The 23,305-nt window shown below is 37.2% G+C and overlaps 1 non-coding gene across 1 annotated transcript; it reads right to left on the reverse strand.

Annotated features, from left to right (window-relative positions):
* Nucleotides 1-16,025: 16,025 nt before the first annotated feature.
* Nucleotides 16,026-16,185, reverse strand: LOC124099283 (U1 spliceosomal RNA). The gene has a single exon (XR_006853915.1). It is a non-coding gene; the product is annotated as a U1 spliceosomal RNA (small nuclear RNA).
* Between the last annotated feature and the right edge of the window lie 7,120 nt (nt 16,186-23,305).

The raw sequence follows: 23,305 nt of genomic DNA on the forward strand, positions 1-23,305 counted from the left end.
AACATCAGATCTGAAGTTAAGGCAAGGCTTTTGAGTAGATGGAATGTTTTTGGCATCTTTTCCTTTCATCTTTTTTGCACGTTGTTTGCCCAGATTCCTATTACTTTCATTTCTTTGTATAGTCCCTCTTTTCACATTCCAAAGTTATTACGCCTCCTCACTTTTTCCTCTCCCAACCCTCCACAAGTAGTAGAGAGAACTTCAATCAACTTAGATGTGTTTGCATATTTAGGCCCTTAACATAGAAAAGATGGATTAGTAGAACTTCAAACCATGAAATTATTATTATTTTCATTAATAAATTAATTCAAACAAACATTTAAGTGCTCAAATCACGTTTATTCAAATATTTACCTTTCTTCCTCAAATTCTGAAAATACAGACTTTCTAAAATCTCCGTAGTTTCTTTCCCACGATGGTGATTTCCAAGAGCAAGGGAACTGAATGCCTGGGGATGGGAGGACCCGCATGGGCAGCCATTTTCACTTGTGAATCACTTTTGTGTCCAATGCTCAGTTTGGGATTATTTTCAAACAGTGTTTCTAGAAGAAAATTGTCTACCTATGAATATAAAATTAAAGTAGTCAGATTTTTAAAGTGTTAGGACACAGGGAAGGGCAGAAATAGGTAGTAAGAAATGTACTGGTGATTCACAGTAGAGTGCCCAAGACTGAGGAGAAGGGCCTTCACATAGCCAAAGGGAAGAGAAAGGTGGTGACATCTTATGGGAAAGATTATAAAGCACAGCTCAGAACTGTAATTTAAAAACTAAATCTGACTCATTTAACAGAAGCCAATTGTATACGTGTGCGTGTGTGTGTGTATGTGTTGCGAAGGGGAGGGAGGAGCAAGTGTGTCACTTTTGTTTTCTATTCTCTGGGGCTTGGTTAAACCTTTCCCTGTGAGAAGTAGTCAGCACTTTTCATAGTGTGGTCTAGGGAGCCCTGGATATTCCTGAGACTACTTCTGAGACTATTTTAGAGGGTCCATGAGGTCTAAACTATTTTTATAATAATAATCTCATTTAGTATTACGTGTGTTGAAATGAGAACTAATGGTACAAAAGCAATGAGAGAGGAAATTGATGGTGTCTTAGCGCAGATTAAGGTGGTGGCACCAGATGATACTAGGTGTTATGCTCTTCACAGTCACATATTTTCAGTTAAAGACAAAACTTCCAGTTTTATTTAAGAATATCCTTGAAGAAGCAGAAAAATAAATTATCAGTTTGATTAAATCTCAACCCTTGTGTATGCCTTTTTAATATCCTGCATGGCAGAATGGCTTGCTTGCATAAAGTACTTCTGTATACCGAAGGACAATGGTTGTCTCCAGAGAAAGTACTTGTACAATGGTTTAAGTTACGAGCTGAACTAGTCGTCTTTTTTTTTTTCATGAAGCAATTTTTACTCAAAACTTTGAATTACTAGCAGATAAATTATGATTATTCAGACTTGTATTGGCTGACATTTTATCAAAACTGAGTGAAATGTGCCTGTCTCTTGAAGGAAAACAATTGACAGCATATGTTGCTAGTGACAAAAAGGAGCTGTCACGCAAGAATGAGAATTTTGGAAAATGCGTTTCTAATATGGTGAGTTTTTTCCAGTACTTAAGACTTTCCCACGAGATGTAGTAATAATAATGGATGCTCTTTTTGATTCAGTACAATGAATTCATTCAAGATTTTCCAGATGACTAATATATGGTATTAGAAAGTCACACATTGGTAAAGGTTCTATTCAAATTGCAAGGGAGAACAATGGATTTTTAACATAACAGTATAAAAAGTTCACGGATACAATTTCAGACTCCATATTATAACTAACCTTTAAGAAACAACTACTTGTTGAGTTTCAGTTGTGAAGTCTCAAGATGAATGGATGAGATAAGAAGCTGTTTGAGCACAGTCTTGCTTTCTGATCAAAGTGTATGAAACAGACCTCCCCTGGTCTCAGGGAAGTTGGGGAAGGCATTAACTAGTGCTGCTCACATCTGGGCAGTCTGTAATTTTTTATTTCACCCCTACTCTCTTTTCCTGGGGCAGCTTCTGAAGGTCTAAAGTTGGGAATCTCTTGTGTGTCAAGACAGTATTTCTTCTTCTCAAGTCATAAAAATCATCAAGAGATACCAGAAGGTGTGAAGAAGCGAGGAGCCCTTGAAATCAGTGGCCATTGGGAGAAGACTATATGGCGAAGGAGTTCCTGACCGACTAATTCTTCTGGGGATGAGACACACAGCTTTTTTTTCTCTAGGTTATAATGTCACTGGAGCAAACAAGTGTTTTGTCTACTATTTAAATTTATGGCATGGGGATGAGGTCTAATATTTATAAATGCCAATTTTCTATGTATTTGAAAGCTTTCTTTGCAATATATCTGTTAGACTAAATTTTAATTAAAATTTACATACCTCTAATAGTAAGCTGATTTATATATTTTTATTTATATATGACAGCAGAATGCATTACAATTCTTATTACACATATAGAGGGTTGGTTTTATGTTTTTAGCACTTCATTTCCAGCATCAGAATTTAATTTGGATTGTTTGACAGTTTACTTTCCAACTAGGAAACATTAAGAGAGGAAATAATATATGAATCAGTATAGTAACATTATGTATGAAGAAACATCATGAAGAAAACTTGGAAGAGTTAGGTTTAAACAATTCCCTAATTTGTAGCTGATTTTAAGGTTCCCAATTCCCAGATGCTAAAAGCATCAAGGACTTTCTGTGATACAGTTCCAACATCTTCATTCAAGTCTAACATCCTCACTCAAACGTAAGTACCCATTGTAGTGTTGGGCCTAATGTAAACACTTTTGGATTGTCCACTCACAGTTGTTCAAGCTTTTCAAACTGTCATGCAATTGAAAGTGCTATTGAAATGATCCCTCCTCTAAATACTCTGAATCTTAGATTGTTCTTCTGGAACTAACAATAATCTTAGATTGTACTTCTGGAACTAACTATAAATAACCAAATGACACCCAATGGATTTGAAAATATCTCCAATAGCCACCAAAGCTTCATGTTGAAAAATTGTAGTTAATGTTTCCTATTCAAGAGGGAAAACCAAAACAATTCCTTTTGGCAGATTTTGCTTTAGCTCATCAATGGCAGAATGTCTTTGCCAAAGAAATTTGCAAATCTGTGTTTGATTAAATAAAATGAAAACTTTATTGCTGAGATATAGCTTTTTTTTTTCTGTTTCTAACTTTATTCATTTCATACTCAGTCAACCAAACCTAACCAAGACTCCCTGACTTTCAATAGGACCGTAACCCTCTGAAGCAGCTTCCCAGTGCTGGCTGTGATCTTATGAGTCCAAGATGGTATGGATGGGTGAAACTTCTGTCATACTCAGGTATGTGGGTGAAGGTGGAGGAAGGGCTTGGGCGTGGATAAGCACCAGGGAAGAGTTCTTCATGACAAACTAGAAAAATCCAGCCTGTCAAAACTGCATGTGTTCCTGATTTATCACCATGATTACACCGAGGTTTTGCTTTACAGTATCCTGGATTTTAAATTGAAAGTCAAATATTATTTGCCACAAGAAGCATGAATTGAATGGCTGGAATACTACTAGCAAGGCCCAGCATGCTGAATCATTATCTGTATGATAATGAGCCCAGGCAATTGGTGGGTCACTGGGCTCAGTTGCTGCATGGTTGGAGTAGACTGTATGGCTCAGAATACTGCAAAGTCCACAGATTCTAGGTTGGTTCAAATGGTGTGATAGCTAAACCCAGGGATTTCTTTACTTTTTGTGAATAGCAGCACTATTTTAACTTCTCTACTTGTATGCAAACTGTGTGCAAACATAATGTAAAATAAAATAGTGTAGCTGAAGAGAAATAAAGTCTGCATTAGGAAGCAGCACATGAAGAACATACACTAATATTTACTGTGTACTTAACCCGTGATAGGTATTTTATATATTTTCTTAGCTAATACAATAGCTTTTATTATCCATATTTTGCAATTGAGGAAACGAAGACATTGAGAAATTAAGCAACTCACAGAATTTCAAACATTTGCAGCAAGGTTAGGAAATAAAATTAACTTTCACAGAGTCTCCACTCTGTGGCTCCACATTATGTTCTCTGCCTTGGACACATGGTTGTGATATTGTAAGAAGTGAGCATTCAGATCATATTTTAAAGGAGAAGCAACTGAGTCTCAGATGGTAAAAGAATTGGCACAAGGTAAGAGAAGCCATTCAGTGACAGAATTCAGCTTTTAAAACACAACTTTGCCTGAAAGTAAAGCTCATGGTTCTTCTACTCTCTTGTTCAGGCAGATGATTTGGGAAACTGAAGGGTGAACTGATTTTCAGAGTGGAACGTACACCTTCAAAGCTGTCCTGGGGAATCTCTGTTTCCCTTCATCAATTTACCCACTGCTAGATCCTTTGTGGCCTTTCCCTTAGGACTGCCTCACCTGTCCTATCAGGATTTGATGGGATGCAGAACTTTACCTTAACCCATGCAGCAATGGGACAGATTGCAACATCAACTGTACTAGTTTCCCTCAGGTCACCTTGGGAGGTAGCCTGAAGCACTGTTCTGCACTCTTGGCTCACTACTCAACCATGCTGAATCCCTTTTGGCTACCCACAAACTAAGAAGATTTCAATACTCATTATTAACTGACCTGGGGTTCAAAAAGGGTTTACAGCCACATGACCAATGCTGGAGAGATGGGCTGTGTGCTTGCCCTGGTTTCATGGAAGCCATTAATTAGAAGGGGTTGGTTGTGAGTCATTTGCCCTGGTGTGCCTTGCAGGAAGCCACATGGGAATGTGGCACATGATCCCATATTCTCTCATTTTGGTAGCGCTGAGATTTGTCCCGTTTCTAAAAGCTGTAGCAGCATACTTGTGTATGTTGCTGCTTTAAATTCATCAGTCCCCCCCCCCCCAGGAGTCTTTTAAAAATGTATTTAAGGACAGGTACAAAGCTCCAGTAAAAAGAAGTAATGAAAAAGATGAATGTTATCTTTGGCTGTCTGTTTACCGTGTTTTTAACAAAACAGCTTCAGTAACCAAGGACTCAGAACTTCCTCTATTAGCTTCTTAAAGAGTAGAATAGGAAGCAGAAAACCCGATAGGACAGATTCAGAAAACCCTATGTTCAACATGGATTTCCGCACTTCCTGGCTTGGCTGACTTTGAATAACTTAATAACTCCCCTGAAAGTCTATTCCTTTATCTGCAAAGAAATATCCTTATCTCCATCTCAAAGGTTAAGAATTAACAGAACACATCAAATGTGGCAATAGCTGGCAAAAGACTTATATTAACAGCTTGATGAAATCTTCTCTTGTTTCTTTTATGAAATCTTTCCTTGTTAGCTGTGTGATCCTAGGCAAGTTATTTAACCTTTCTGAGTTCCGTATTCCTCTTCTATAAGACTGAAGACAGTACTTACTATATACAATAGCTGTGTGGATTCTATGACATGACATAGTAAAGCACCTGGCTGGCATTGTTGGCTGGCACTGCTTCATGGCAGGTTTTATTATTACAAAGCCTTTCCAGGTTCAAGTGGAAAGAGCTCAGGTATTACTAAAGTAACCATGTAATCCTTGTTGCTCTGGACAGAAGTTATTTATACCAGGTTCTAGAAAAATCACTAGTAGCACATTCTTTACTCTCAAAAGGTTCCAAATGAATTCTGTGGTCACTCTGAATACAAGTGATATGTGGGCAGCAGGCTGGCCTGGTGAGGACAGGATGTAATTCCAGTTCCTTTCTTCCTATAAGTAATGTTTGTCTCATTCTTCCAATGGGGCAGTTCATTATAACTAGTTAGCTATTATTAGGTCACTGTTTATTATTTTTAAGCAGATAAGTATCTGCAAATCAGAAAATACATGAGCAGAGTTTTGGGGTGAGGTAGTTGCTTATTTCTTTGCTCATTTTCTGCTTAGTAGCATCCATTTTTCAAGAGTACAGTTTTTATCGTCCTCTGTGACCATCGCAAGTTACCGCCTAGGTTGGCTCCTAGTGGTGACCCTTTAAGTGGCTGCCTGCACACCTTCCTGCACATAATGGTGCCTATCACTCCCAGCAAGCACACCTTCTCTTAATTGTACTGCTGGAATCTTGCTGCTACACCAGAGAACTTTTGGATAGGAAAAACAGTGGTGGCTAATTTATTCCTTATGAGCTCAACCAGCTCTGCTATCTTCACTTTGGATGCATACCACAGGTACAGGAAAATCTGGGTCCTTGTTTTGGGGGGAAGGTATAGGGTAGAGAGAATTATCTTCCTGAATCTTCCCTTGACACTGTCTCCCTGACTGATGTCTCCAAATCTATCATATCTCATGTCTTCCTCATTTATGGAGAAGCAAACAAGAAGCACTGTTAGTTTTCTCTGCCTTTGGGAGCTACCAAATCTTGAACAGGACCCAAAGGGCAAATCTTTGTAGAGCTAGACTCAACAGGAGTGGTGGTATTTCCACAAACCCTGACTCTCCTCTTTTTCTTTTCAATCAACTTCTTCCTCAGGAGAGGAAAGAGAAATCAAGTGTCTTGGGACCAACTTTTATTTACAATGGTTGTTGTCTCACTCTTACCTATTCAGTCCATCCTAGTTTGAATGGATTAACTAGGTGGTAATTGCATGTGGGGCAAGGCTGGAGAAGGTGATTTAGCCTTTGATCCAGTTCTTTTGGTCATCTTTTCTAGCAGCCACTGTGTGGAGCTAGTGGGGGAAGAAATAGGTACTCCGTTATTTCATGTGATTACCTTGAGTATCTATACTCAGATTACTGTGATATAGGTAAGTGGTCCTTTCTTGAATTCCCTCCAGCACAGTAGACATCAGGAATATATAGTTTTACATATATATAGTTTTACATATATATATACACACACTGAGACTTAGGTCTAAAAATGTCCCTCAGAAAGGTTTTTTTTGGTTGTTGTTTTTTGTTTTTTGGTACTGGGGATTGAATTCAGGGACACTGTACCACTGAACTATACCACCATCCCTTTTTATTTTTTGAGACAGGGTCTTATTAAGTTGCTGAGGCTGGCCTCAAATTTGAGATCCTCCTGGGTCAACCCCCAGAGGTACTGGGATTGCAGGCATATGCCACCATGTCCAGTGAAAAGTTAATGTTTTGAAAACATTATGTAGGAATATTCAGAGTTGAAATGATTAGATTATGAGAGCTGTAGCCTCATTTTAAGACAATGGACTCATCCACATTTGTGGTTGGAGGATAGAATTGTCCTGGAAATAAGTCAATATTTCCATCTCCATTGCCTCCAAATGCTGATAGATTTCCTGAGCCTTATCTTCTAGATCATTCATTTGGTCTATGCTTTTACTCAGTCTTCTTGTTTGGTTTTCATATCAGATGTTAAATGTTATAGAATTATTTCTGACTCTCTGGTTCTAAGCTTTTTAGAGCCTCCCATTTTTATTGTTGCTTTAATGAATGTTCTTTCTTCAGTTTTTCTTTTTTCTTTTTTTTTCTGTTTCCCGAATTGCCTTTTTTCCCTCCAAACAATTCTTATTAATCTTGGTACTTCTCTTTCATGCAGTTGATTTTCCTCAACTATCTGGTACTCATTGTTTGTCCATTCATACTATGATCAGTGTGGGGAGCTAGCAAGTGTTTCTTCTGCAACTGTGTTGATTGGTTTCCCATAAGGCCCTGTTATATTTTGGATATGAGGTGTCTCTCTAAAATTCCTGTTATTGCAGGCAGGACTATTCAGAAATAAAATGATTGGATTATGAGAACTGTGAGCTATTCAGTCCATCCTAGCCCGAATGGATTAACTAGGTGGTAATTGCATGTGGGTCAAGGCTGCAGAAGGTGAGTTTCTGGGAGTTAGCCCCAGAAGGGTTCCCTATGGGCCCTTCCTCCTCACTTTCTCTCCTTCCTTCCTGGATGCCATGAGGGTAGCAGCTTCCCTCTACAATGCTCTTCCCCCAAGATGTGCTATTTTACCTTGGGCCCAGAGCAATGGTGTGGGTCATCTATGGACTGGGACCTCTGAAACCATGAGCCCCAATTAAACTTCTCCTCCTCTAAGTTGTTCTTGTTGGGTATTTTGGTCACAGCAATACAAAAGATGACTAAAACAACTCGATAAGGACCATTTTTTTTGTCCCGGGTACTCCACCTGATGGATTTGACTTTTTTTAAAAAATGAAACTGAGACAAATATTATTTTAATTTTTGTTAGGTCCGAATTAATATTACTCTGTCTCATCTCATGTCACTTTGTTCCTTCCACATCTGCTAACTAGGAAGTCAGGGAAGAGTCTGAAGCTTTGAGATCCAAACTCTGAAATATCACAGATACTTAGAAAAGCCCTTTTGTGTAAGCACCACAAAATGGAGTTTGTACTTACCTCATCACATGCTCATGCTCAACTTTCATGCATTTTTTACGTCTAGCATAAAACTTGTCATGATGGAGTGAAATTCAATCCTATATAAAATAATACTAATTAAGATTGATGAAGTAAACACTATTTTTTATTTATTTTTCAAATCTCAGATTTTTTTTTGTATTAACATTTAAACACTTCTCTTGGATTTGCTCTCGCCTAGTATTGGAATCAATTTAAACACCCAATCCACAGTGTGACCACAGAATAGGCCAATATCTGATATTACAGCAAATACATATGAAATATGTCCTTAGTGAAGAAGCTTATTAACATTTAAAAAGAACTGGATCCATTTATACTTTGACTATAGCGTCAACGCCAGCTGAGCAGAACTCACTGTCTGTCATCCCCAGCCTTTTCCCCTCTTTTGCATTTACTGAAGTCCTTAAATATCAGTAGCACACTGAAAGTTCTCACATAAATGCACCAAATGAAATCCCATCTTTAGCTTCAGCCCTCCCAACCCATTTCCCCCCATGTTCAAATAACATCGAGGGGCTAATTTTCAGTAAATTGTCAAAAGGAAAGGTGACAGTCCATTTAGCAGTCAGCTAGTTGCTAATTAGTACTCAACTAAAATGCATCAAAATTTGAGCACTCCCAATTGAACACTTTCAAAGATAAGCATTCTATTCTACTAATTTAACTCCGCTGTGGGTTGAGTCCTGATTGAGTTCTTTCACAGAAGGACAAGCCATGTTCCAGTGCTTTCCATCATTGATTTTTTTTTTTAACCCAAAGCTAAAATGCCTACCTAAGCATGTCATGTTTTTTTGTTTGTTTTTCAATTAATGCTGTGTGGGGTTTAACCTATGAGAGTGTAAGGTCATTACACTCATGACACAGGAATTTAAAAAGACTGTCTTGTACCTTTTCACACCTTCATAGTTAAAGTAAGACATGTTGGGGAGGTAGGGGAAGATATAAATATGAGAAATACATAAATGTTCTAATAAGTGGATTACAAATGTGGCAATTTGTCATGAATAAGCTAAACTTGGCTTGATCTTTCCTTTAGATGCTGGAACTGGATCTGTCATGAGAATGATGCACAGCACTCTTCAGAACTTGATCAGAACTTGAAGCCATTTTATTCCAATGAGTTGAAGTAGTACTTTCCCCAGAATTGAATCCACACAAAAGAAAAAAAAAGACATAAAGGGGGTAGCATTTTTAAGCACTTACCATGAAACACTTTTCATATGAGTTATATATAGTCACAACCTTGACCCAGAGGTGATGGTTCACCTGGAAGCCTGGATTTGCATCCTATTTTCTGCTCCCAAATCCCATGCTCTTTCTACCTGGCACACTGAACTTTCCAATTCTTATTGAGATGAAACTCAAAAGCACTAATGGCGTCTTGGAAGAAAATAGAGTTGTCCTATTAAAAAAAGAAAGAAAAAAGAAAATAGGTCAAAATATCTTCTAGAATCACTGAATTGTTACTGTTGAAAGGTTTTGAGAAAGGTATGAAGGGGTAAGGTCTGAAGTAGCTTTAATGAGGCTAAAGTGACTGTAAATTTCATATGCCATAAAAACGGTATCTGAGCTGAGAACCGTACATCTTGCTTCCAGTTGTAGTTCTTTTATGCCACAGTTCCCGTGTCAACATGGTGGGTGAAGCTGAGAAGGCCGGGATTTTTGGAGAGTTAACAAAACCAAGGGTATGTTAGGAAAGTGAGATGAAGTTTCTTAAGCACCTTCCAGTTACTAGAATAGGTCCTTGGGGAAGGAAGATGTCAAATATTTAAGAGCAAAGTCTTTGTAGACCAAGAAAAGAACCAAACTTTATAACTTGGTCAATTTCCTATTTCCTGATTTTGACTCTGTTGCTTTGGGATAGAGAAGAAAAGAAAATAGGATCTTGGAAGAAATGGAATTTAAATAATATGAGCTCACAGTTTCCCTTTCCTAGATTCTACTCTCTCTCTCATAAAAGATTTCTCTAGATCCAATAATCAGGAAATCTAGATTCTACAGAGCTCTGTAGATATTGAATAAACTCCTTTACTTCTTTGTGGTTATGCTTTTCATCTATTTAATAAATGATCTCAACTCTGTCTCTCTATTCAGTTATAAACTGTTGTGATTTTGCAATTCTTATTTCTTATTAGAATATTCTACTACAGAGGACAATGTAGGACCTAGTCCACAGTTGACACTCAATGAAAAAAACAGGTAAATGACTAACAATCTTTTTTATGAGATTTGATTACCTTTTGTGAATTTCCATCTGCAGGTCTAACGTAGTGCATAACATAGAGAAGGTTCAGATAATTGTTGATTAACTCCTGACTCCAAATAGCTTCTGTATAGTTTTCATAAATATCTACGGGTATCATTAACATAATGAATCTTCCTTTTACATGACCTTGACCATTTAGGCCCCTAGTCTATCATGACTCTCAGTTTTACCACTAGGTAGGTATCTAAAACAAATACATGTCCCTTTGCCTCAAAAGAGATGTATAAAAATGCTCATAGCCGATTACTCATAGTAGTTCCTATTTAAATCTCATTAACAATAGAATGGATAAATTGTGGTACAGTCATATAATATAACATGACAGCCAAGAGATGAGCAAACTACAATTACAAAGACAAGACCACCATCACTTCGGTGTTGAATGATAGAAAACAGATACCAGAAAATCCATGGTGCTTGATTCCATTTATATAAAGATCAGAAAGAAGTACAACCAACGATAGAATTTATAAATGTTTGCTTACATGAAACATCCTCAAAGCAAAGTAAGAAAAGGATTGTCACAAGTGAGGCTAATGTTCAGGGGAGAGTAGGCAGTTTTGATGGACGGAACTGCTGAGGCCTTCTGAAGTCCTGGCAATGTTGTTTTATGATGTGGACTGAGTTGGAGAGGAGTTTGCCATTATCTATACCTTTCTGTAATGTATGTGAGATTTCAGAATGAAAATTTCTTTTTCTTTTGCTTTTTCAGTCAATTTTTGTAAAATTCCAGGCCCCTGAGTAGCATACATGGTAGCTGCCTAATAAGCATTCCATCTCCTTCTTTTTCCCCTGATTAGCTCTGCACACCTAATCTGAAAAAGCAATGAATAATCTTAGTGTGAATGCCCAACTCAGACATCCATTCCTGGAAGAAAAGGTGCCTTGAGCATTAGCAGATTGCACAGGCAAAAGGTGTTCATTCTTGCCTCATCTGATTGCCTCTTACGCCAGCATCAGAGTTGTCACACGGGCGACTCTGCGTTTCAGAGCCAGTGAGCACCCTGACGCTTCGTAATTACTGAAACACATGTGCTAAGTCACTTTTTGCTAAGCCACGATGAGAATTCTCAGTGCTCAATCGCCCTCAAAATTTCTCATCTCTTCCCTGGGGTGCGGTGCTTTGGTTTAGCAGCTGCACATGGGGAATGCATTTAAATCATTTAAGGTCTGGAGTTCACTATCTCCTAAAAGCAGTCTCTTTTCTTTTGGCATTCCTCAGGCACACCTGGATTTTTTTTTTTTTTTATACTTCAAAGTGAGGAATATCCTTCCAAGTGAGGAAACCTTTGGAAATACATTAACTCTTTGCATGCACAAGTGTATTTCCTGGTGCTTTCTGTCTGCCTCTTCCTGGACTGTTAATCACTTCTTGGCAGTAGCTCTTTTAAGTCATTAGTTATCCATTTCACATTTTAGCAGCAAAAGCAGTAATACAGTAAGTCAGGTGTGTGATGAGCTAAAGGTCAAAAGAAGTAGTGGTGAAAAGTGCACGAAAAAGTTAAGGCTAATTTTACTTTTAGATAATGCATCCTCTGTGTTACAGCACAGGCCCTCCCCTTGCATTCCCTAGTTACTGAATTGCTTGTACAGGTGGCTGAGCTTTTTGTAAAACAATTAGAATAATGCCTTAGGTTGTAAATTTTCTTAGAATACCATCACATTGAAAAACTTAACTCTGGGTTATAGATGAGAAATATCAGAGCCTTTTCTAAAAGCTAGTTTTTTTGTTGGTTTGTTTATCAAGAGGTGAGAGAGAATCATTGATGGTATTTGTGGCTGAAGCAGAAAGGAGATATTTTGATGCCCCAAACAAATGTCATAATTTAATCATACCAAAGCCTAAATTCTATGGTTAATTCTAGACCTTCCCATTACCTTTGCTGCGCTGGAAATACAAGAGATCCATTTCAGTTAGCTTAAAATTAAAACAGGAATTTGGGAAAATGGAATGGGTTTTCGAACAACAGAGACACAAGATTGAATCAGGTTTAGGCTTTTATATTTTATGTCCCCCCCAAAAAAATATTGTATAGATGTGAAGAATAAGCTTCATGTGTATTTTTCCATGTTAGGAGTGAATGACTTTTCATTGAAATGTATTATGATAAGTATCTGTCAGGCACCAGTTGGTCAGGTACACATTGTTATTTTTTAGGGACTTGTAAAATGGGTGGATGAGTCTTAGTCACTGCCTTGCATCATTAATTACTGTGCCTTAAGTACCTAGGAGCTCTGAGATTGTGAGTACCAGACACTGCAGGCTTGCCGGGTATTTGGATGGAGACTGTCAGAAAACACAGAGGAGGCTGGACTCTCCCCAAAGTGAATCTGCAGGCTTAGTTCCCAGGTTAGACAGAGATCTCATTCATCTCTGGTGACGCTGTTGGGGATAATTTGCTAATCACTGAGACCCCCCTCCTCTATATTTTTCCCACAGAACCATCTGCAGCTGGTGAAAAATGACCCACTACAGCTGGTGAACATTTCCTACCTCTTTTCCTCTGACTTCACACAGCTATGACAGACGGTGTCCCAGCAGGGTCTGCTCAGCTCAGCTGCCAACCGGGAGCGCCATCATGATGTTCCTGACTTCAGATCTGGCGCATGGATTCTGTTTGTTCTAGCCAGGCCTCACTCACCCTCAGGAGCTGCACACCATTAGAAGTTGGCTACAATCGTTGTTGACTAAAGGACTGGAGAATCTTTTATCATTAATGTCATAAGTCTAGAAAAGGCATGAGGGATCACCCAAGTCAACACCTTTGTATTTTAGACAGAGGGACTTTCTCAGGTGCAGAAATTCAAGGTTATATATTCCTCAGTGAAGAATTAAGACTAGGGCCCAGGTCCCTGGTCATGATCTTCCATTCCAGGTCATTCTTCACTTTGTTAAGTGTTTTCCTGAATTCATGTGGAACATGCTAAGGAAAAAAGTATCCACTTTTTGGAAACTTTTGGCTTCCTACTCCAGTCTGAGTTAAATGTTTATGGTGGCTACTCTCGTTGACCTTTGGTCTAAGTTTTTAAGAATGTTCTTAGGCTTCTTTAGATATGCATGCCGATTTATGTTGTGTTTCTGAGCAGAATATTCCAGAATAAGTACCAGAGACCACAAGAAGTAATAGTAAACGTTTGGGATTTAGGAACTATTTTGCCTGAAATGGAATTTCAGTTTATTATTTAGTGGTATTATGATCTTTTCCTATCTTTAAAGGAGTAATGATTTAAACTTGGATGAAGTCCAGTTTATCATATCACTATTTTAGTGGTTTTGTGAGAAATATTCGCATAACCCAAGGTCACAAAAGTTTTCTTTTTTGTTTTATTTCAAAAGTTTAACAGTTTTAGCTCTTCTTGTGTTTATGTAGGTTATCCTTTTGGAGTTAAAATATGTGTAAGGACTAAGGTTTTTTTTTTTCTTCCCCCTACAGATATATAGGTATGTAAGTGCCATTTGTTGAAAAGAATATTTTTTTATTTACTGAATTGCCTTGACACTTTTAAAAAAATCTGTTGGCCATAAATGTATTTATTTATGTTTCATTCTCTACTTATATGAATGCCACATTTGCCATATTGCAGCTGGTGAAAAATGACCCACTGTGGTAAAGTTTTGAAAGTAAATAAAGTAAGTGTTTTAGTCTTATTCAAGAGTTTATGATTGTTTGGGTTATTTTAGGTCATTTCCCTTTTTGTATAAAATTTAAAATTTCTTATCAATTTACATTCGATCTATGTATCCAACTTGTGAATGACCATATTAATCTTCTGAACCATGGAATCTCTCTCATTTTATTTTGATCTTCTTTAATTTTCATTTATAGTGTTTTGTAGTTTTGGGTGCCCAGTTCTTGCATATTTCTGTTAAACTTATCCCTAATTATTTTTAATGCTATTTCAATGGAGTTTTTTTTTAAGTTTATTTCTAATTTATCACTTATCATATGTAAAACTTAAGCTGATTTTTGCTATGTAGAACCTGTATCCCAAGACCACTTATTAGTTTTAGTAGGTTTTATTTTGTAGATTCCTTTAGGTTTTCTTTTAAGATGACCATGTCCTCTGTACAGTTTTATTTCATTCTTTCCAATCTTTATGCATTTTATTAATTTTTCTGAACTTATTGAGTTGGCTAGGGATTTTGGTGCAATATTACCAAGAAGTAGGGAAGAATAGACATCTTGTGTGCCCCTGATCTTGGCTAATAATCACTGACCCTTACACATTTGAACATAATATTAGCTGCAGATATTCATAAATATCTTTGAACAAGTGTAGAAACTTTTCTCCTATTCCTAGTTTTCAGAGTTTTTTAATCATAACTTGTGTCAAAGGCCAACAACATCATATGGTTTTCCTCCTTTATACTATTTATGTAGTGAAATATATTGATTGATTTTTAAATGTTAAACCAACATAGCCATTCCTGGAATGACTCACTCTTGGGGATACATACACACTCACACACACACACACACACATATATATGTATGTATGTATGTATGTATATATATATATATACATACATACATACATACATACATATATATGTATATATACACACACATATATATGTATGTGTGTATATATATATATATACATACATATATATGTATGTGTGTATATATATACATACATATATATACACATATATATTAGTTAATATATTTTTATATATTGTATTTGATTTGTTAAATTTTGTTCAAATTTTTGCATTCATTTTTCAGAATGGATGTTGATTTACAGTTACATTTTCTTGTGATGTTTTTGTCTAATTTTGTTATCTGAGTGGTCCTTGAATTTGTAAGACTAAGATCTAAAGGGATTTGGGAATTAATCTTTCCTCCATTATTTTCTGAAAACATGTGCATAGAATTAGTATGATTTTTTAAAAATGTGTTATAGAATCCACCAGTGGAGCCATTCAGTCCTGGAGATACCTCTGTGGGAAGATTTTTAAATTACAAATTCAATCTTTGATTGATATAGAGGATTCAGGTCTTCCTATTTTTTGAGTTAAATTTGGTACTTTCTGATTATAAGGAAATTGTTCATTTTATATAGAACATTAAATGTAAATAGTCCCTGTTTATCTTAGGGGATCTGTTCCAAGACCCTCAGCAGATGCCTTAAACTATGGATCAAACCAAATCCTATATGTAATAAGACTTTTCATATATATATATATATATATGTGTTTATATATATATATACACATATATATGTGTGTGTGTATATATATATATATATATATATATATATATTAAAGTTTAATTTATAAATTAGACACAGTATGAAATTAACAATAATTCTACTACTAATAAAATAGTTTTAACAATATACCATAATAAAAGATTATGAATGCAGTCCCTATTACCATAAATTATGCAGTCAAGTTTCTCACATTTGATGAAATTGCAGGGGTCAGCACATCCTGAGTGCTATAGATAAGCCTTGCCCTGGGAAAACCACCTTCATGATCATAGTATCTCCCCTGCCAGGTAAGTATATAATTTTTTAATGAATTACTGAAACCTGGATATTTTCAGCAAATGACCTAATTTGGATTTGAATCTAATTGTTTCTTGATCTCTTTTAGTACTTCACAGTATAATGACTTTAAAGAGTGGAAATAGTTAAACTTTGCTCTTTACAAGTGATTTCTGGATAAACTAATTAGTTATCACCTAGCAGAGATGTTAATTTCGGTGTTCTGTCATTGAATGAGCTAACTAGAATTGAAGAAAAGAATTTCAGTTGTTTGTGGAATTGCAGAAAACATTAAGAGGTTGGCTGCAAGATATGCAAGAGAGTAGGCTGTCTCTGTATAATGGGAGCTGGACCCCTGTCCGCATGTCCATCTTAGGCTACTTCCCTCACTCAAATGGCTCAGCTGGGTCATCTGAATTCAGTGAAGAATGCCATTTAGGTGTTGGGACTTCTTTTCTAGAACATGGCATGTTGATATTTGAAGAGAGTTTCTCCTAGGATTAAGCCTCAATCCCCTAGAATTAAGGTTAAGATTTTTGGAGTATATAATTATGGGTATTACACAACACACTAAAATATCTCTACTTCATGGAACGCATGCTACTGCTTGTGTGATGATGGTGAAGATCCTTGACTTCCCTGAGCTTCAGTTTTCTCTTTCATAAAATGGGATAATACTGTTATTTAAAAGTTTCTGATCTAGTGTACATATTGGTGGTACACTCATCAAAATTCCTCTTGTATTGTAGAAATTCAACTTTAATTTCCATATGCTCTGTTTTTATAGTTACCTGTGTTCTCTCTCTAGGTCAGTCTTCAGTGGTACCTTCACCATAGTAGACACAGAAGTGAACTGCATAGATGCAGATGTTTGAGTACACTAGATAATAGTGTTTCCAGAAACCACTGGAGAACTGACAGTGTAGGAAGGTGTCAGGGGTCAAAGCAGGGGGTCTGGAGTCAGCTTTGGAAATGCTTCTGTGATTTACTATTTCTGTGACCTTGCAGAATTTATTTACTCTCTCTGTGCTGCAGATACCTTATCTTTAAATTGAGGATGATATGACTATCTTCCTTATGAGGTTGTTAGAGGGATTAAATAAATTTCATAGGCCGTAAAGTGGCTATGTCAGCACTAGGCACATTGTAAGACGATGCAATTGTTAAGAGATGATGGTAATGATATCATCTCTATTGTCTGACTATAGTTTTTTTTATTTTTTCCCGTAACTATTTCAATGTTGAAAGTTGGTTTTCTTTTCAACAAACTACATATGTGAGAAAGGAATAAGAGAAACCTGAGTGATGTTTTATAGAAATCCTTGACTCTGTTGGCAGGCAAGACTTAAGAATGAAAAAAGGAAGTGACATGACTAGCAGACTGGACAGGTCTGTGCTAACCCTGGGAGAGCATAGCCACCAGCAACGAGTACAGAAATAGGATTGGGTAAAGCTGCTATATTTGAGACAGCTTTACTACTAGTCAAGAAACCCTACCAAGAGGAGAGATAAATGGTCTTTCTTTGCTGGACCTCTTACTACCTCCAAAGAACTGAGAAATGAGGTAAAATGGCTTATAGGCTTTTCTTCATCCCAGAGGAGTTGAGTTTCTTACTCAGCCTGAAGGTCTTGGGCCTCATTCAGTGACTGGCCTTGAGACCCAAGAGAAAACCCACGTCAACAATGCCTGTGAATATAAGCAGCCCCAGTGGAGGTGTCTACAGCACAGCCAAGGGCCCTCACAGAGTAGGTGCTCTAATGAGCCTTACAGAGCCACAAATCCTCTCTGTGACTTGGAGGGAAGTCAGAAACCTACGTGGGAATTAATGAACCAAGACAAACCTCACAGTGGCAGGCTTAAGTCAGAGGCCAGGGCACAGAAACCAGCCGCAGAATTCTGGGAATAAAAAATTTATGGTAATCCTTGATGAATAGAAATTGAAGCAGAGAATGTTAGAAGTTATCTAACCTAAGTTGTCAACAATCCATGGTTGCTCAAATTGGGTGTTCACACTGACTCAGATCTTAGTCTGAAGATACAGTGCTATGTCACTGCAAATTGCCTTCAAATCTTATTTTCTTTTAGATTTGGAAGCAAATGTAAAAATCCTACCTACAGTTGTTCATATTGTTTAGTGGAGATTTTCTTTCCTTTTCCTTTTGTTGGATAGGAGCTAAATTAAATATCTGTAGGAAAATATTTTTCAAAAATCTACAAGTTAGGCTTTCATGGAGAGGAAACTTGATTACTTAGAAGGACCATCTGCAGTGGGCTTACTTCCATTTGGGAAAAAAAAAGTATTCAAGATATGTTTTGTATGAGATGAGAATAGATGTGGTAGGAAAAGCAGCAGCCTATTGTGTAGAATAATTTTCTGCTTTATCCTTGTTATTGCCTTATCCTTGTTACTCAAGTTTTATCAGAAAACTGAGGATGAAGTGTCGTATCAAGATTTCTCTGGCAGTGCTGTGGGCAAAATAGGTGGGGCAGCTGATGTTGCAGCCATTCATGTGGCACTTGGTATGGCTACTCTTTCAGGTTGGTCCTGCCTTCTGAGCATATTGGAGTGAAGAAAGGTGTATTCACTTATGGTGCTGCCAATAGACAGGATCTATGGCTGCCCTTGGCTCTATTCACCCTTCCCTTGGGTAGAATTGCCAGGCTATTTTATCTGAAATACTGTGAAGAAGAGCCCACATACTCATTAGAATGAACCAGAGCACACGGGCAAAAATCATTTAAAATAGGGACCCTCTTTTCCACTGCAGACTCAAATAGAAATTTAATAACTATAAAATGTTACTGTCATTTTACAGTCACAGAAGGAAAAATAATTTTCAGATATCTTGTCCTTGGCTTATTTATTTTTATTAGTTTAATTGGTGCATTGTAACTATGCATTAGTGGGTTTCATTATGCTCTATTTTTACATGCATGTAATACAATTTGATCAATATAATTTTCTATTCATTTCCTTTCACTTCTCCATCCTCCTGATCTTCTTTATCTATTCAGCTGGTCTCTAGAAGGAAAGATTTAAAAATATATAATACTGCTAAGCTGATCAAATATTTGGAGCAAAAATTAGTTTCTTTTTGTTGTTTTTCTTTTTGGAGATAGGGTATTGCTGTATTTTCCAGGCTGAGCTTGAGCTCACAATTCCCCCAACCCCATCCTCCCTTGTAGCCAAGATTTCAGGCATATGTCACTGAGTCCACTAAATATTGTTATCAATGTTAGTCACTATACCAAAAATTAATTTCAAGGGAATTAAATAATCACTGCCATTAGCTTAAATGCTTACTTGGTGTCCTGTGCATATTTTTTAATATTTACAACAACTTTTAGAAGTAGGTATTATCCCAACTTAAGAATAAAGACAAACTGTGTCTCAGAATAGGAGTTGGCCTGACTCAGTGAATAAGGAGCAGGTCTAGGATTCCACTCAGACCATCTTAGTGAAGAACAAATATAGAATGCGCCATATTGGCCTTCCCCTATTGAACCATAGAAAAGGATGAAATTAAGTTATCAAATAGCACTCTTGTGATAGGAAAGAATTTTTGTAGGCATAAAGTCACTGAAAAACCAAAGAATAAAATACAATATAAAATCAAATACAACATAGAAATATCTAAAATATGTATTTCCAAATTTAAAGCAAATTTGGCAACAGAAAAAAAAATTTGGAATATACATGGCAGTCAAAAGATTATGAGCCTTAAAATATTCTAAACTCTGAAAACCAAGAGTAAAAATCTTATTAGAAAACTGGAAAGAAAAGACATTTTAGATAAAAAGCAAATGGAAAAAAAGTATGAAAATATATTCAAACACCATGAGTAGCAATTTTTCACTTTCTAGATTGGCAACGATTTGAGGACAGAATACTGTTCAACAGGAGTTTTCATGTACTGCTCCTAGGCTTGTAAATATTTTTAAAAGCTTTTCTGGAAAGTGGTTTAGCAATGGCTATCAAGAGTACAAAGGAGCGTAAATGTTTTGAATAGTTGATGCCACTTCTGGGGATATTTTTCCTATGAAAAGAAGATTATGTACTAGGTGATGGGATATCAGGTAGAACTATATTTTAGTACAAAATCCATTTATTTATATTTGTCATGTGTAAAAGGCCAAATTATTTTAATCAATCCAACTCTCAGTTTCCTCATTTATAAATTGCAAATGATACTATTGCTTGTTATGCTTGAATTCGGGACCCCCAAAAGACCACCAGAGACCAAGATCGATGTAAGCACAAAGAGGTGTTTATTGTGAGCTAGCTCTGTCTTCCACATGCACACAGCAACTGGGGACCCTGAGAGGCCCCCAGCCCAGGGTTTGTAGCAGTTTTATACACTCTTTGGGGGAAGGCAGGGACTTCACATACATCATAGCATCTCTTAGCAAATCATCACACACCGCGGGAAAATCATAAAACAACTCTAAAACATTCTAAACACATTCACTGGCAGGAACAAGTCGGGTAAGGGTGATTGGTTAGTACAAGAAGGTGATTCCTTTGAACTGATTGGTTTAAGCCATGAGGGGTGTATATGCTGAACTACACGGTTTCCCAACATGTTATCAACCACCATAAACTACTGGGAGGGTCATCTGGCATCCCAGGTATTTTCCCTGTCTCATGCTGATTGGTGGTTGCTAGCGGGTTGCTATGGATCCTCACCTAGCCTGACTGAGTCAGGGACACCTGGCACACAGATCTCTCCTGTTATTTGTAGATAAACAACTCAGCAGGGTGAGTATGTGCCTAGGAGTGCTCTGTGGGTCTTTCCAAGGACAAGGGTCACACCCCCTTCCTTAGACAGGCTTTGCTCTGAGGTAGAGGCTGGTTTCTCAACTGATTGGCAAAGTTTCTGTGAGGATTATGTGCATAATGCACTTTAAAGAGTTAGCCTGTGTATAGCAATTATAAATTTAAGTGACTTTTTTTCTTTTTTTTTTTTAAATTTTTTATTGTTGGCTGTTCAAAACATTACATAGTTCTTGATATATCATATTTCACAATTTGATTCAAGTGGGTTATGAGCTCCCATTTTTACCCCATATACAGATTGCAGAATCACATCAGTTACACATCCATTGATTTACATATTGCCATACTAGTGTCTGTTGTATTCTGCTGCCTTTCCTATCCTCTACTATCCCCCCTCCCCTCCCCTCCCCTCCCCTCCCCTCCCCTCTTCTCTCTCTGCTCCCTCTACTGACATTCGTTTGTCCCCCTTATATTATTTTTCCCCTTCCCCTCACTTCCTCTTGTATGTACTTTTGTATAACTCTGAGGGTCTCCTTCCATTTCCATGCATTTTCCCTTCTCTCTCCCTTTCCCTCCCACCTCTCATCCCTGTTTAATGTTAATCTTCTTCTCATGCTCTTCGACCCTACTCTGTTCTTAGTTACTCTCCTTATATCAAAGAAGACATTTGGCATTTGTTTTTTAGGGATTGGCTAGCTTCACTTAGCATAATCTGCTCTAATGCCATCCATTTCCCTGTAAATTCTATGATTTTGTCATTTTTTAATGCAGAGTAATACTCCATTGTGTATAAATGCCACATTTTTTTTATCCATTCATCCATTGAAGGGCATCTAGGTTGGTTCCACAGTCTAGCTATTGTGAATTGTGCTGCTATGAACATCGATGTAGCAGTGTCCCTGTAGCATGCTCTTTTTAGGTCTTTAGGGAATAGACCGAGAAGGGGAATAGCTGGGTCAAATGGTGGCTCCATTCCCAGCTTTCCAAGAAATCTCCATACTGCTTTCCAAATTGGCTGCACCAATTTGCAGTCCCACCAGCAATGTACAAGTGTACCCTTTTCCCCACATCCTCGCCAGCACTTGTTGTTGTTTGACTTCATAATGGCTGCCAATCTAACTGGAGTGAGATGGTATCTTAGGGTGGTTTTGATTTGCATTTCTCTGACTGCTAGAGATGGTGAGCATTTTTTCATGTACTTGTTGATTGATTGTATGTCCTCCTCTGAGAAGTGTCTGTTCAGGTCCTTGGCCCATTTGTTGATTGGGTTGTTTGTTCTCTTATTGTCTAATTTTTTGAGTTCTTTGTATACTCTGGATATTAGGGCTTTATCTGAAGTGTGAGGAGTAAAGATTTGTTCCCAGGATGTAGGCTCTCTATTTACCTCTCTTATTGTATCTTTTGCTGAGAAAAAACTTTTTAGTTTGAGTAACTCCCATTTGTTGATTCTAGTTATTAACTTTTGTGCTATGGGTGTCCTATTGAGGAATTTGGAGCCCGACCCCACAGTATGTAGATCGTAGCCAACTTTTTCTTCTATCAGACGGCGTGTCTCTAATTTGATATCAAGCTCCTTGATCCATTTTGAATTAACTTTTGTGCATGGCGAGAGAAAGGGATTCAGTTTCATTTTGTTGCATATGGATTTCCAGTTTTCCCAGCACCATTTGTTGAAGATGCTATCCTTCCTCCATTGCATGCTTTTAGCCCCTTTATCAAATATAAGGTAGTTGTAGTTTTGTGGATTGGTTTCTGTGTCCTCTATTCTGTACCATTGGTCCACCCGCCTGTTTTGGTACCAGTACCATGCTGTTTTTGTTACTATTGCTCTGTAGTATAGTTTGAAGTCTGGTATCGCTATACCGCCTGATTCACACTTCCTGCTTAGCATTGTTTTTGCTATTCTGGGTCTTTTGTTTTTCCATATGAATTTCATGATTGCTTTCTCTATTTCTACAAGAAATGCCGTTGGGATTTTGATTGGCATTGCATTAAACCTATAGAGAACTTTTGGTAATATCGCCATTTTGATGATGTTAGTTCTGCCTATCCATGAACAGGGTATATTTTTCCATCTTCTAAGATCTTCTTCTATTTCTCTCTTTAGGGTTCTGTAGTTTTCATTGTATAAGTCTTTCACCTCTTTTGTTAGGTTGATTCCCAAGTATTTTATTTTTTTTGAAGATATTGTGAATGGAGTGGTTGTCCTCATTTCCATTTCAGAGGATTTGTCGCTGATATACAGGAATGCCTTTGATTTATGCGTGTTGATTTTATATCCTGCCACTTTGCTGAATTCATTTATTAGCTCTAATAGTTTCTTTGTAGACCCTTTTGGGTCTGCTAGGTATAGAATCATGT

The sequence above is a fragment of the Marmota monax genome, unplaced genomic scaffold (assembly GCF_021218885.2).
Source record: "Marmota monax isolate L192 unplaced genomic scaffold, Marmota_monax_Labrador192_F-V1.1 WCK01_AAM20220418_F8-fsc00011, whole genome shotgun sequence".
Lineage (NCBI taxonomy): Eukaryota > Metazoa > Chordata > Mammalia > Rodentia > Sciuridae > Marmota > Marmota monax.